The sequence below is a fragment of the Miscanthus floridulus genome, chromosome 3 (assembly GCF_019320115.1).
Source record: "Miscanthus floridulus cultivar M001 chromosome 3, ASM1932011v1, whole genome shotgun sequence".
NCBI lineage: Eukaryota > Viridiplantae > Streptophyta > Magnoliopsida > Poales > Poaceae > Miscanthus > Miscanthus floridulus.
The window spans coordinates 14,437,975-14,450,554 of record NC_089582.1 but is presented as its reverse complement, the minus strand read 5'-3'; the positions used below and the strand labels follow the sequence as shown (position 1 = coordinate 14,450,554).

The 12,580-nt window shown below is 46.9% G+C and overlaps 1 pseudogene; it reads left to right on the top strand.

Annotated features, from left to right (window-relative positions):
* The first annotated feature begins 4,603 nt into the window (after window positions 1-4,603).
* The window catches only part of LOC136543220 (uncharacterized), a 42,707-nt pseudogene continuing 34,730 nt past the window's right edge, over window positions 4,604-12,580 (top strand).

The following is a 12,580-nucleotide window of genomic DNA, read 5'->3' as shown; positions in this document are numbered from 1 at the left end:
AAATCCGGAGTACGTCGTAATGTGCCTCCGTGGTGCCGGTGGGAGGAAGTGCCGGCAGTAGCAGCTGCGTTTGTGGCCAGGAAGTTGTCACTCTCCAAAGTGGTGCTGCCATAGCCAGCAGGTATGATCTCGGTCTCGGCAGTAGCGGCACATGGTGCGACAAACCACCAAACGTGAGATCACTTCAGATTACAGCGGCCGTACAACTGCTGCCACCGAATTGACTTCATCCACCTCCACTCTGTCACCAGTAGTGTGACATTCAGCAAAGTTCTGGCACAGTCTCCCAACCACCCTATCCGCGATACTGTGGCCACATCCTTTGCGGTTGCGGAGACAACATCCTGCACCACCTAAGCCGAGTCACCATTGCCAAATGCTATCGGGAGATAAGGCTTCAGACTATAGGAGTGCCTTCAAGGATGTGCGAGGAGTGCGACATCAATGTCGGCCACGAGGTGGCGCACGCCCTCGAGGCGGATGGCTTCCTCGCGGAGGTGAGTGAGGTGGTTGGGGCAGCGCGTGCTATAGGCCGGTGGACCAAGACGAGCATGGCCAAGAATGCCAGCGCAGCTCTCCACGTACACAAAACCGGTTAGCAGAAGTTGCCCGGGGTAAAATGCATGACTGGTATGGAAAAGTTTAATGTGTTGAAATCATGGTTTTGTATGTTGGGCACTTAAGTAGGCAACTCACAAGACGTCAAGGTGTTATTTAGACTTTTCCCAGTTTCAAAATAAAATCTGATTTCTTTGGGCAATAAACGTTTTTCTAGTATGGAGATATACTCCCACAATAATACAATCCAAATCCCTTAAAAATTATTTAATGTCCCCCCATAAAAGAAGTTACTAATTTAGCAAAAAAAAATGCAGGGAATTCACATAAATTAAGACATACCAAACCAACAAAAATGTATCCCACAATTTTAATCGGGTGCATACATAGAAAAATCATATTTTACCACAAATGGTTTTTACCAACCGATGCTCATGTCGCTGCAAATGATGCTGCACTACTGGAAACCGGCACTTTGCTGAGTGCCGGAGGCTTTGCCGAGTGTATTTTATCGGGCACTCGGCAAAGACGGTCTTTGCCGAGTGCCAAATAAAATACACTCGGCACAAAAAAAACACTCGACAAAGACGGCTTTGCCGAGTGTTTTTTTTCGGCACTCGGCAAAGATGTATTTTGCCGAGTGCCATTTTTCGACACTCGGTAAAGATGTATTTTGCCGAGTGTTATTAAAATGCACTCGGCAAAATGCGTCTTTGCCGAGTGCCTTTTTCTGGCACTCGGCAAAGATGTATTTTGCTGAGTGCCATATTTTGGCACTCGGCAAAGAGGCATTTTACCGTGTGCATTTTTTTGCCCTCGCAAATCATTTTTTCAAAGCAATTTTTGAGGCCCTAAATGAATTCAAATGAAAAACTTTTCAACTACAAAGTTGTATAACTTCTCAAGATCTACAAAGTTTATTTTGGTCATTTCTTTATTTGACAAAGCGACAATAACGTTGTTCATAAAATCTACATCTCTCTCATATCTCTCATATTAGTTTCATGAAAGTAGAAGAGAGATATATAAGATTTATGAACAATGTTACTACCACTATGTCGGATGAACAAATGACCAAAATAAACTTTGTAGATCTTGAGAAGTTATGAAATTTTGTAGTTGGCAACATTTTGATTTGAAATCATCTTGTCATGCAAAAACGACGTTTGAATTTGAAAATTTTAAAATTTGAATTTTTCAAAAGACATCGGATGGAAAAACTTCCTAAATGAAAATTGTAGATCTCCAAAAGTTATGAAACTATGTAGTTGACAACGTTTTGATTTGAAATCATCTTATCATGCAAAACTACGTTTGAATCTCTTAAATTTGAAATTCGAATTTTTCAAACGACCTTGGATGGAAAAACTTCCTAAATGAAAATTGTAGATCTCGAAAAGTTATGGAACTTTGTAGTTGACTACTTTTTGATTTGAATTCGTTTAGGGCCTCAAACAAGCAATTTACTCTCGGTTTAGTATAATATATGAGGATAGATAACGGAATCTAGACACAAGTTACAGTGTAGTGCAGTGGTAGAGCAGCAGACACGCGAGGGAGAGGTCGTGAGTTCGAATCCCGCCGACCGTGTTAGCTGCGAATTTTGCTGCAAAAAAAGCAGCGACTTCGATGGAGATGGGCGGGCGCTGGCCGGTGGCGGCCTCCCCCGAAAAAAATTGCTATTATTTTTGGGTTTTCATTTTGCCGAGTGTAAATCTTTGCCGAGTGCTTTTCCGGCACTCGGCAAAGGCTTTGCCGAGTGCCCGACAAAAAGCACTCGGCAAAGGCTTCTTTGCCGATTAATTTTTTGCCGAGTGCCCTTTGCCGAGTGTGGCACTCGGTAAAGCCTTTGCCGAGTGTATTTCGGGCTTTGCCGAGTGCCGCAGGCACTCGGCAAAGAGAGGGTTCCCAGTAGTGCTGGGGCCTGAATCGTCGTCTGCCAAGAGGTGGCACACACGCCCTCGACCGCTTCACCCTCATCATTGACAGCGAGGTGGCACACACGTGGAATGTGTGAACTTTCCAGAATGTCGTCGTCGTCGTTGATGTCGATGGCGGCAAGGCCAGAGAATATTGTGGCCACCACGCCGCCACGAGCAACACATTCCACGTGCTCAACTCTGGTAGCGGTGCGAGCAAGTGGAGGCACTAGCAGCTATGTTAGTGGCCAAGGAGCTGTCACACTCCAAAGAGGTGCCGCCGTCGCCGACATGTACGATCTCGATCTCAGCAGTAGTGGCACTCGGCGCGGCAAGCCACGGCAATCAGATCGACTTCATCAATGTCCACTCCATGACCAGTCGTGTGAGACATAGAAAAATTTTGGCACTGTGTCCCTGCCTCTGTATTTGCGATTTGCGTGCGCCGCTACTACTGTGGCCACATCCTATGCGCGCGGTGTGGGAGACAACACCCGTGCCACCTGAGCCAAGACACCATCACCGAATGATACGGGGAGATAAGGCTGCACATGGGGAGTGCCTACTACGCTGCATGAGGAGCGCGGCATCATCATCAGCCACGAGGCGGTGCATGCCCTCGAGGCAGATGGCTTCCCCGTGGAGATGCGCGTGGTGGTCGAGGCCGAGCATGCGCCATAGGCCGTCGACCCAAGATGACCGTGGCCAAGAATGAATGTTTTTCTTTTATTTAGATATACTCCCACAACAATACAATCAAAAGCCCCTAAAAATTATTTAATGTCCCCCCATAAAAGAATTACTAATATAGCAAAAAAATATGTGCAGGGAATTCACATAAATTGTGACAAACAAAACCTAGGAAAATGTATGCTACACTTTTAATCTGGTGCATATATAGAAAAAAATCATATTTTAGATGAAATGTTTTTAACCGAGCGGGGCTCCCATGGTTGCACCATGCCCCCATCAACGGAGATCTCCCATGGTTGCACCATGCCCCCATCAACGGGGAGTGCCATGAGGAGCGTGGCATCGTCGTCGGCCACTAGGCGGCGCATGCCCTCGAGGCAGATGGCTTCTGCACGGAGATGCATGAGGTGGTTGAGGCCGAGCGCGCACCATAGGCTGGCGACCCAAGATGATTATGGCCAAGAATGGATGTTTTTCTTTTATTGAGATATACTCCCACAACAATACAATCCAAAGCCCCTAAAAATCATTTAATGCCCCCCCATAAAAGAAGTAACTAATTTAGCAATAAAAACATATATGCAGGGAATCCATAAAATTATGACAAACCAAACCTAGGAAAATGTATCATACACTTTTAGTCTGGTGCATATATAGAAAAAATGAGTAAAATGCATGGATAGTCCATTAACTTGTTTCGGTGTGTCGATTTGGTCCGTCTGCTTTGAAAGTGCAATTTTTTGTCCAAAATCTTGAGTAGTGGTGCATAAAGAGTCCATACCCTTTCGTTTTATGTTCATATTTGTAGAAACCCCCTACATTTATTTTTCTTTCACAGGCTTACCCTTCACTTGCACATTGACTACATTCCGTGCCCGCGACGGGTGCCCGCTCGACGTGCCGGCGGTGCATGTGCCATCGTTGCTATTGAGTAGCACGGGGATGCAGAGACAGCACACGCAGCCTAGCAGTCGGCGGCGTTCGTGCATGTGCCTAGCACGGCGTATGGCGTGTGGGCGTACGTCAAACCTTTGCAGCCCGGCGGCCCACGGTCGGCGTTGGCATGGGCTGAGTTGGCGTCAACGTCAATCCTGGCTATGGCAAGCCCAGTGGCACCACGATCGGCGTCAGGATGGGCGGAGTGGACGTCAACGTCAATACTAGCAAGCCAGGTGGTACCGGAACAACCGTTGGCATGGGCAAAGGCGGGGTGGGCGTCAGCATCAATCCTGGGCACGGCAAGCTGGGCGGTACCACGGACGGCATTGGCAAGGGCGGGGTTGGTGTCCACTTGAACAACCCATGCAAGAATTCCATCAACGTCAATGTCTCCCCTTTCCCGCCAAGTTCCTCCCACGAATATGCGAGGCCGAGGCCATCCTGTTCTTGGCTGAGAAAGTCCCCGAGATCCTCGCCGGCTCGCTCGCTTCTCGATGGACCCAGACTCCGCTGAGGCGGCGAAGGTGGCGCAGACGTTGCACGACTACGAGGCGCCCATGGCCAAGTGCGAGAAGAAGGCATGCACCACATTGCTAGAGTCCATGGTGGACTTTGCCACCACCAGCCTCAGGACCGTCCAAGTGAAGGCCGTCTTGACCATCGTGGCAAAGGAGGGATCGCCGAAGCAGGAGTACACCATGATCGGCGTGAAGCGCGTGGCCGGCACCATGCGAGCGGGAGGTCTGCCTGCGGCTAGCGCTGCAAGCGTGCACGACTGACGTGGTGAGCTCGCGGCCAAGCATGGGCCGGCATGTGGGCACAGGGCACGGCGAGCGGGCGGCCATCACAAGCACGGCAGGCGGCGAGCGTGCGAGGGCATCGCGGCGGGCTGCACAACGAGTGGCGGTCGTCGTGTACATGGGATGCGGCGAGCGTGTTGGAACCGGTGGTGACCACCGAGTTCACGATCTTGGAGCTGGCTTACAGCTGGCCTGGCTCGTTACCACGAGCCTGCGCTCCCACAGGTCCTAGGTCCACCGGAGCTACAACATATAAGGCCTTTGGGCCTTACTCAACCCAAAAGACTAATAGGTGGGGGCTTCTTCCACCTTATATGTTGTGCTCCCCCACCATCGTTACACGATGTGGGACTAAATCCCAACAATTAAAAAATAAAAAAAAGAATAAAGAATAAAAAGAAAAGACTAGCCTGATAGGTGGGGGCTTCTTCCGCCTTATATGTTGTGCTCCCCCACCATCGCTACACGATGTGGGACTAAACCCCAACAATCTCCCCCTTAGTCACACATCGGGGTGCCCCCACCATATGTGACGATTGAGATTTTTTTATCAGGTTTAGCTTTTTTTTTACCATGGGCTCACGATACCAATTTTTGGAACCGGTGGTGACCACCGAGTTCACGATCTTGAAGCTGGCTTATAGCCGGCCCGGCTCGTTACCACGAGCCTGCGCTCCCACAGGTCCCAGGTCCACCAGAGCTACAACATATAAGGCCTTTGGGCCTTACTCAACCCAAAAGACTAGCCTTGAGGGTTCTCCCGCCTTATATGTTGTGCTCCCCCACCATCGCTACACGATGTGGGACTAAACCCCAACAGAGCACATGTTGCCATCGCGGAGGGTGGCGAGGTGAACATGCGCAGCCGGCCTGGCGAGCTCGCGGTCAGCTCTGTGTTCGTGCACGGCCAGTGCGGAGGGCGGCGTGGATGAGCGGGCGGCCGGCGTGGGCACACGGCATGGCGAGTGGGCCGATGTCACGGGCACGGGATGCGGCCAGCGTGCACATGAAGGGTAAGCTTGTGAAAGAAAAATAAATATAGGGGAGTTTCTACAAATATAAACATAAAACGAGGGGACATGAACTCTTTATGTACCACTACCCAAGATTTTGGACAAAAAATGCACTTTCAAACCTGATGGACTAAATTGACATAGCGTCACATGTTAATGGACTATTCATGCATTTTAATTAAAAAATCATATTTTCCATGAAATATTTTTAACCGAGCGGGGCTCCCATCGTTGCACCACGCCCCCACCAACGGAGATCTCCTTGACAAGATCCTTCTCTGCCTTATATGTCAGAGCTGAGTCGTTAGTGCCGTGGTCACCAACAGGTAGTGTTGGCCCCGCGGCGCCTCCACTCGTTGTGCCTACTTAGGGTCTACATCTCTCATGGAGGCATCTATGGCTCGGAGTTCATCCTGCTACCTGATGCCTCTAGCCCTGTGGTGAGTACTGACTTGGGTTTCGGGTACTTGCTGGTGCCGAACGTTTGGGACTGCAGAAACGGCTTCGTCCTCTTCGAGTTCGGCGGCGAGACCTTCCTCTACACTGGTCTCTCTATGCACTCCCTAGCGATGTACCCTAACATGGACAAGGCCATGGTGCTCCCATGGTCGCTGCATCCTCGTGCTCAATCGGCTCAGCAGACGCGTCATTCTGTTGACGCTTTTCCCCTTTCTGGCCCCGCCCCATGGTGGGAGGTTGTCATTCATTACTACAGTAGCAGTTTTGGCAAGCGGGCAACTAGTTCGCCTTCGCCAAATCATCTAGGGAAATCAGGATTAACAGAGGCGGACATATGCTCGCGTGCAATCCCAACAATTGGCCCGCCGAGCGCATCCACAAGGCCCGCTGAGCCCATCGACGAGCTGTTGCCGCTCGCAGGATCCAGCGTGGCACGCTTGATTTGCGTGTCCACCAACATTAGAGAGGCCCGCGCGTGTGCGGTCGCCTGAGAAGCCCACGCTCGCCGGATCCATAGTCGGTGAGGCCTCACGCGTGTGCCATCGCTGGATCTGGGTGGCCGCGGTGATGTCGCGCTGTAGTTGAGAGATCCACTTATCTAGCCACGCACACAGCCGCTCCACAAGGCTGTTCATCACCGCCTAGGGGTTTTCATGGATATTCATTGAATGCCCATTATTTTTACCGATCAAAGGTATTTCAAGGTACAATCAATCATAAATGTTAAAAAATAAGGCTGGATCAATCCATTTGTTTGCCTTTTCAAATTTTGAATACACGTTCTTTGAATCTTGGACTAACGTTTGGTCGCGCTAATCTACAGGATCGTCAAAACCTGGCAGTGAGCGAGCAAGCAACACCACTCCAATACCTGGATGCCTCTGCCAAGCTCTCCTTTCACCTCTAGCATTGCCGTCGCCTGATCTGTGAGGGATAGGGTTTTGTGGTGGGTTTGGGAATTGGTGGCGAGGCACCATTTATACTGCCACCCCAGTTGGTGTGAGGTGTCGTGTGGGGGGAAGTGTGGGCAGATTTGGAAAGTGGTGACAGAATGATGGTCAGCATGACTTGTGGAGGCGTTTAGTGTGATGAGGCGGGACAGATGCAAGGGAACTATTAAAACGTCCACCGCCGTGCAGGAAGACAAAGGACATAGGAAGGTCTTGCGATTTGAACTTTTTGCTATGTGCAAATTGAATTACAGTGCAAAAATCAAGTATTTGTTGACTTGTTTGGAAACAAAAAATATATTTGTTTAAAATATGTTTTCTTCATGTATCCACCTAATTATAAGAGCGGGATATATATTATGCCACTAGGTCCGATATGCAATCATTGTACATGCCACAATGGGGAGTTGGTGATCGGCAAATCATCGAACCTCGGAAGAAAAATCTTGTATATCTGTTGTTCCCGTGGTTTGCGTATTCTACACATGGTCTTTACTTTGTGCAATCTCGTGCCTGTGTAGTGGTTTTGCCCACTTGCTTGTTTGCCTCAAGTAGTTTTTGTAGTTGTTTGAGTAGCTTGCTAGTTCTACTGGTAGCTTGTTGTTTATCATGATCACTAGAATTTTGTAGGATCTTGTGAAAGACCCTATAGTTCGGTTTTTATAATTGAGTGATAACCTAGTGTTTACACCAAAATTTGGGAAGAAGAATTGCAGGAACTCGAAAGCTCCCAAGATCGTGTCATCAAGGAATCGATTGCATAAAGGTCGGTATCAGCTGATTCGAATGCAGTACTGGAATCGGCTCTCTTCAGATATCGCCAGCAGATAACGATAAAAGCTGCGGTTGGCGTCAGGAAAAACATGTTGGACTCTACAAAAAGGGAAAGATTAGGGTCCAAGTTATCTTAAATTAGGAATGTTTTCTCTTGTGCCAAAGACTGTAATGAGTCGTGCTTAAGTAGGATTCATGCATAGGTTCTAGGTATAAATATTGAACCCCGGCTAGACACACAATCAATCAAATACAAGTTACTTACTTTTTCGGCTCCGGCCACCCCTTAGGATTAGGAGTAGAGTAGATCTCGGTGAGCTCTTCAGCGAGCAGGGCTGCATCGGTCCAGCCGACCTCTGGCTAGTCTGTAAGTACCGTCATGGCTTATACTTCTATTCATACGGCTGCATCAATTTGGTCGACCTCCACTACGCCTTTGGTATAAGCTAGTTATCGACTCTTGTCTAGTTCAAGTACGGCTGCATCGATCCAGTCGACCTCCACTGCTCGAATTAGATTAAGGTCAAGTTATCGGCTCTATCTAAGAGTGGCAATCTTTGGTAGATTCATTAAGTTACCAATCTTGCTGATGTTCTTATTGTCATTAGTTTGCAGCAACATCAATCTACCCTGTCGAGATCGATGTAGATCGGCCTCATATCCTTTGGGCCCGTTGTTTGCTTTGTCACAACACAATACCTCTTACAATGAACGATGGATTATGTCTTATCGGCTATTCTATTTCGATCTTGGTCGCGCATAGTACGCGGTTAGGGCACGTATGATCTTGGAGAGGCTTGTTGGTTAGTTAAATCTGGTCTATGGTTCACTATTATGGTTGTAACGATCTGGTCGATCCCCACTAATAGCACTGTAGATTGAAGGATGCTAGTTAGTAGATCTATTCTTGATTAGGCGTGACCTTAACTATTTGCTCTGCCTGCATTGGCTAAATAGCTGATCGTTTGTGCGTTAACGCCTATAGCATGTCTACATGATTCTGTTAAGCGTGAATAGATATGTGTACTTTATAGGTTTGATTCGTTGTCCTTTTCACGGTTGCATCAATCCGGTCGAACCCCACTGTTAGAGATAGCAGGTTGAGTCTGAGGAGTCTATAGGCTTGTTTATGTGAAATAGTCGATTATTCACACGCTGTAGTCCTCTTCACCTGAATCGGCTATTTTAGTTGATTCATCCGAGCCTTGACGTATAGCATGTCTTTCGGAAAGCCTGTCGAAGTATGGATGTTTTTGTGGATTCTTCGGTTTTAGTTTGTTACTATCATCATAGCTGTCATCGATCCGGTCGAACCTCACTGTTGGTGGTAACAGATTAGATTCAGAGCGTCTGTAGATCCGTTTGTATTAGATAGTTGAATTGTTCGCATGTTATATCTTTTCTCATTAGATTCGTCGGCTCAATGATTCATACTGATAATATCCACCTAGCTAATGATCTTATTTACATCTACGAGTATTGTACTTGTCAATATGAAGTTAATCGCTACCCATGAGCTTTACAGTCCATAACAGTCGATTTCTGTGTGGATCGGCTATTCAGCCGCTCTTCCCGTATGGCTGCTCCCCAAGCAGCACACTTGGAACTGTCTGGGCACAGACCGACATGTTCCACCTTAAATTACTGATACACTTTCTCTCCTTATCAATTATAGGGTCAAATTGACTGGCATGTCTCAGGAGGAGTATGTAGGACCGATCATCCCTACGTTGAAGCCAGGCGGATCTCTAGCTCCATCGAGCAGACCCTTCTGGCTTGCTCGTGTGCCCGGCACAATTTTGTGCCGACACACATTCTGGCATGCATGGTGAGACCCCACAATCGTCATGGAGGCTTACAACAACAACGACATCCTTATGGTACCTTATGAAGACCTACATGATGGAGATAAAGATGTCATCAACAGAGCTATAGAAGAATTTTAGAATAAGTGTTTATTGTCCTACACCAAGACACGTGACAATACAATTGTTCAGAAATATCCACTACCCAGAGTTCTGTTGCATGGGCAGACAGATGCAGATGAAGCTGAAGACAGGTGTTTCTTCATGGAAGCTGTGAACAAATCTGTTCATGATGCCATATCAAACCATAATGAAGTTTTCTTGAACACGTTCCTCAACACCATGAAAGAGGTGTTTCATGGGTTTCCAATTGATCAGGTTGGACCGGCTTATTGCAACATCCCACATCCATGACTCATGGGACTAATCAAGCCGGTACTAGCCATCAAGAAGCAGCACTAGCTGGTAATGATGATGTCAGGTAGTTCAGAGTTCATCTGAGCAAGTTCAAGGTGCTACTACGAATCAGATACAGTATAATCCTGGATCATCAGTGCAGCATGTGCAACAGCCGGTGGGGCAAGGTCAGAGCTAGATGACTAATTTTGGCACATCAGGCCACATACCGTCTCGGCTCAAAAAATAACACCATCAATTCAAAGGATCCGTAGAGATATAGATCCTAATGTCTATAACCAGAGAGTTCAAGCAGCAAACTAGCAAAGGACCCAGCAGATAGAGATTCTACAGGGATATCATTATGGCATAGATTACAACACCCTTCACATGATTCTAAATCCAGGGTATCAAGGTACATGGGATTTCAATCCACAGATGGGTCAGCAGGTGTGGAGAAATCCAAATTTAAATGCTGATGAGTTGTTGCTGAGAGTGAACGAGATGATAAAGAATCAGTTCGACTTGAAGCCAAAAGGGCAGACCTTCTCGTATGATTTGGTCACTCTTCCTACAATTTATAGGCTCCCAGAGTTTGCAAAGTTCACTAGCCAAGACAACACAAGCACAATAGAACATGTCAGTCGGTATCTTACACAGTTGGGCAAAGCATCCATTGAAGAGGCTCATCGAGTTCGTTTCTTCTCCTTCTCCCTATCAGGGCTAGCCTTCACTTAGTTTTCATCACTGTTAGTTAACTCCATTGTCAATTGGACTGACCTAGAGAAGAAGTTTCATACATACTTTTACATTGGGACAGGGGAAAAGAAGATTACCGATTTGACAACTATAAGGCAGAGAACTAATGAATCGGGCACCGAGTTTCTTCAGAGGTTCTGATAGACTAGAAATTTGTGCTTCTCATTAAACTTGACTGATGATCAGCTAGCTGCTTTGGCCGTTCAAGGAATGTTGCCAACATAGAGAGAGAAGCTATTGGGATAAGAGTTTGAAAACTTGGGTCAATTGGCTCAACGAGTGACAGCGCTCAATAGCCAATTCTAGAGTATGCGCAGAGATACCCTATTCCAGAAAAGTACCACAATGGCCGAAGCTTATAATCCATATTCAGTCGATGACAACTATGAAGACGATGAGGAAGAAGAGGTTGTCATGGCTGAATGGAATTGGGGTAAGAAGACGGTAATGGTGCCAAATCCTTAGGGAAGAGGAGTCGAGAAGAGCTATGACTTTGACGTCACGATATCGGATAAGCTCTTTGATTTCTTGCTTGAGAAGGGGCAGATCAAGTTGCCCGATAATCATGTTATGTTGCCTCCCGATCAGTTGAAGAATAAGAAGTTCTGCAAGTTTCATAACGCTACATCTCATTCTACTAATGAGTGCAGAGTTTTCCAGCAGCATATATAGAGGGCTATTCACCAAGGAAGGCTCAAATTCGATACGCCTCGGAAGATGAAAGTTGATGATAATCCATTCCTAGGAGATCAGAACATGGTCGATGCTAGGCTGCTCAAAGGGAAGACTAAGGTCCTAACATCAACCAGATCAAGAGAAACTGGAATAGTCGATCCCAAGACGCAAATATCGCCCGATGAATACAGAGAAATTAGAAGGCGTCATGACCGATAAAAGAGCCGATATGAGCAGGGAGAAACATCAAAGGATGGGACAATAAAGCCGCATGTTACATCTCGAATTCAGTTGAATAAATGGTAGTGACAGAAGGAAAAGGATTATCAGCATTGGTTAGAAGAGCAAGAATACCAGCGTCAACAGGAAAAAGAAAAGTATGAAAGAAAGCAAGCTGAAACACATTGGAATTGTCCTTTCTTCAGACATTGCTGGAACGAAGGTTTGAAATTGCCTACCAGAAATAACTGTCCAGTGTGCAGTGAACAATATTGGGAGTTTAGGCAATCTCAAGCCAACCGCCGATCTATCCATGCTCAAGATGTGTACCATCATAATAATATGGATCGGCGCTTAAAAAATAGAAGTGTTCATGATCGGCTTGGAAAAGGAGTTGTTGATCAAGACTGGGCTGATTATGAAGAAGAAAGTAATGAGGAAGAATATGTTTGGTAGGAAGGCCAATGGTGTCCAGGAGATCTGACAAGAAGCCAAAAAAGAAGAGTGCAATAGCTAAGGAACAGAGAATTGGAATAGGCTCAAGCATCTGGTAGACCTCAAGTGTGGCGTGCTAAGCAAACAATCGATAGAAGGCAACCATCGGCTAATATTCAAATGGCT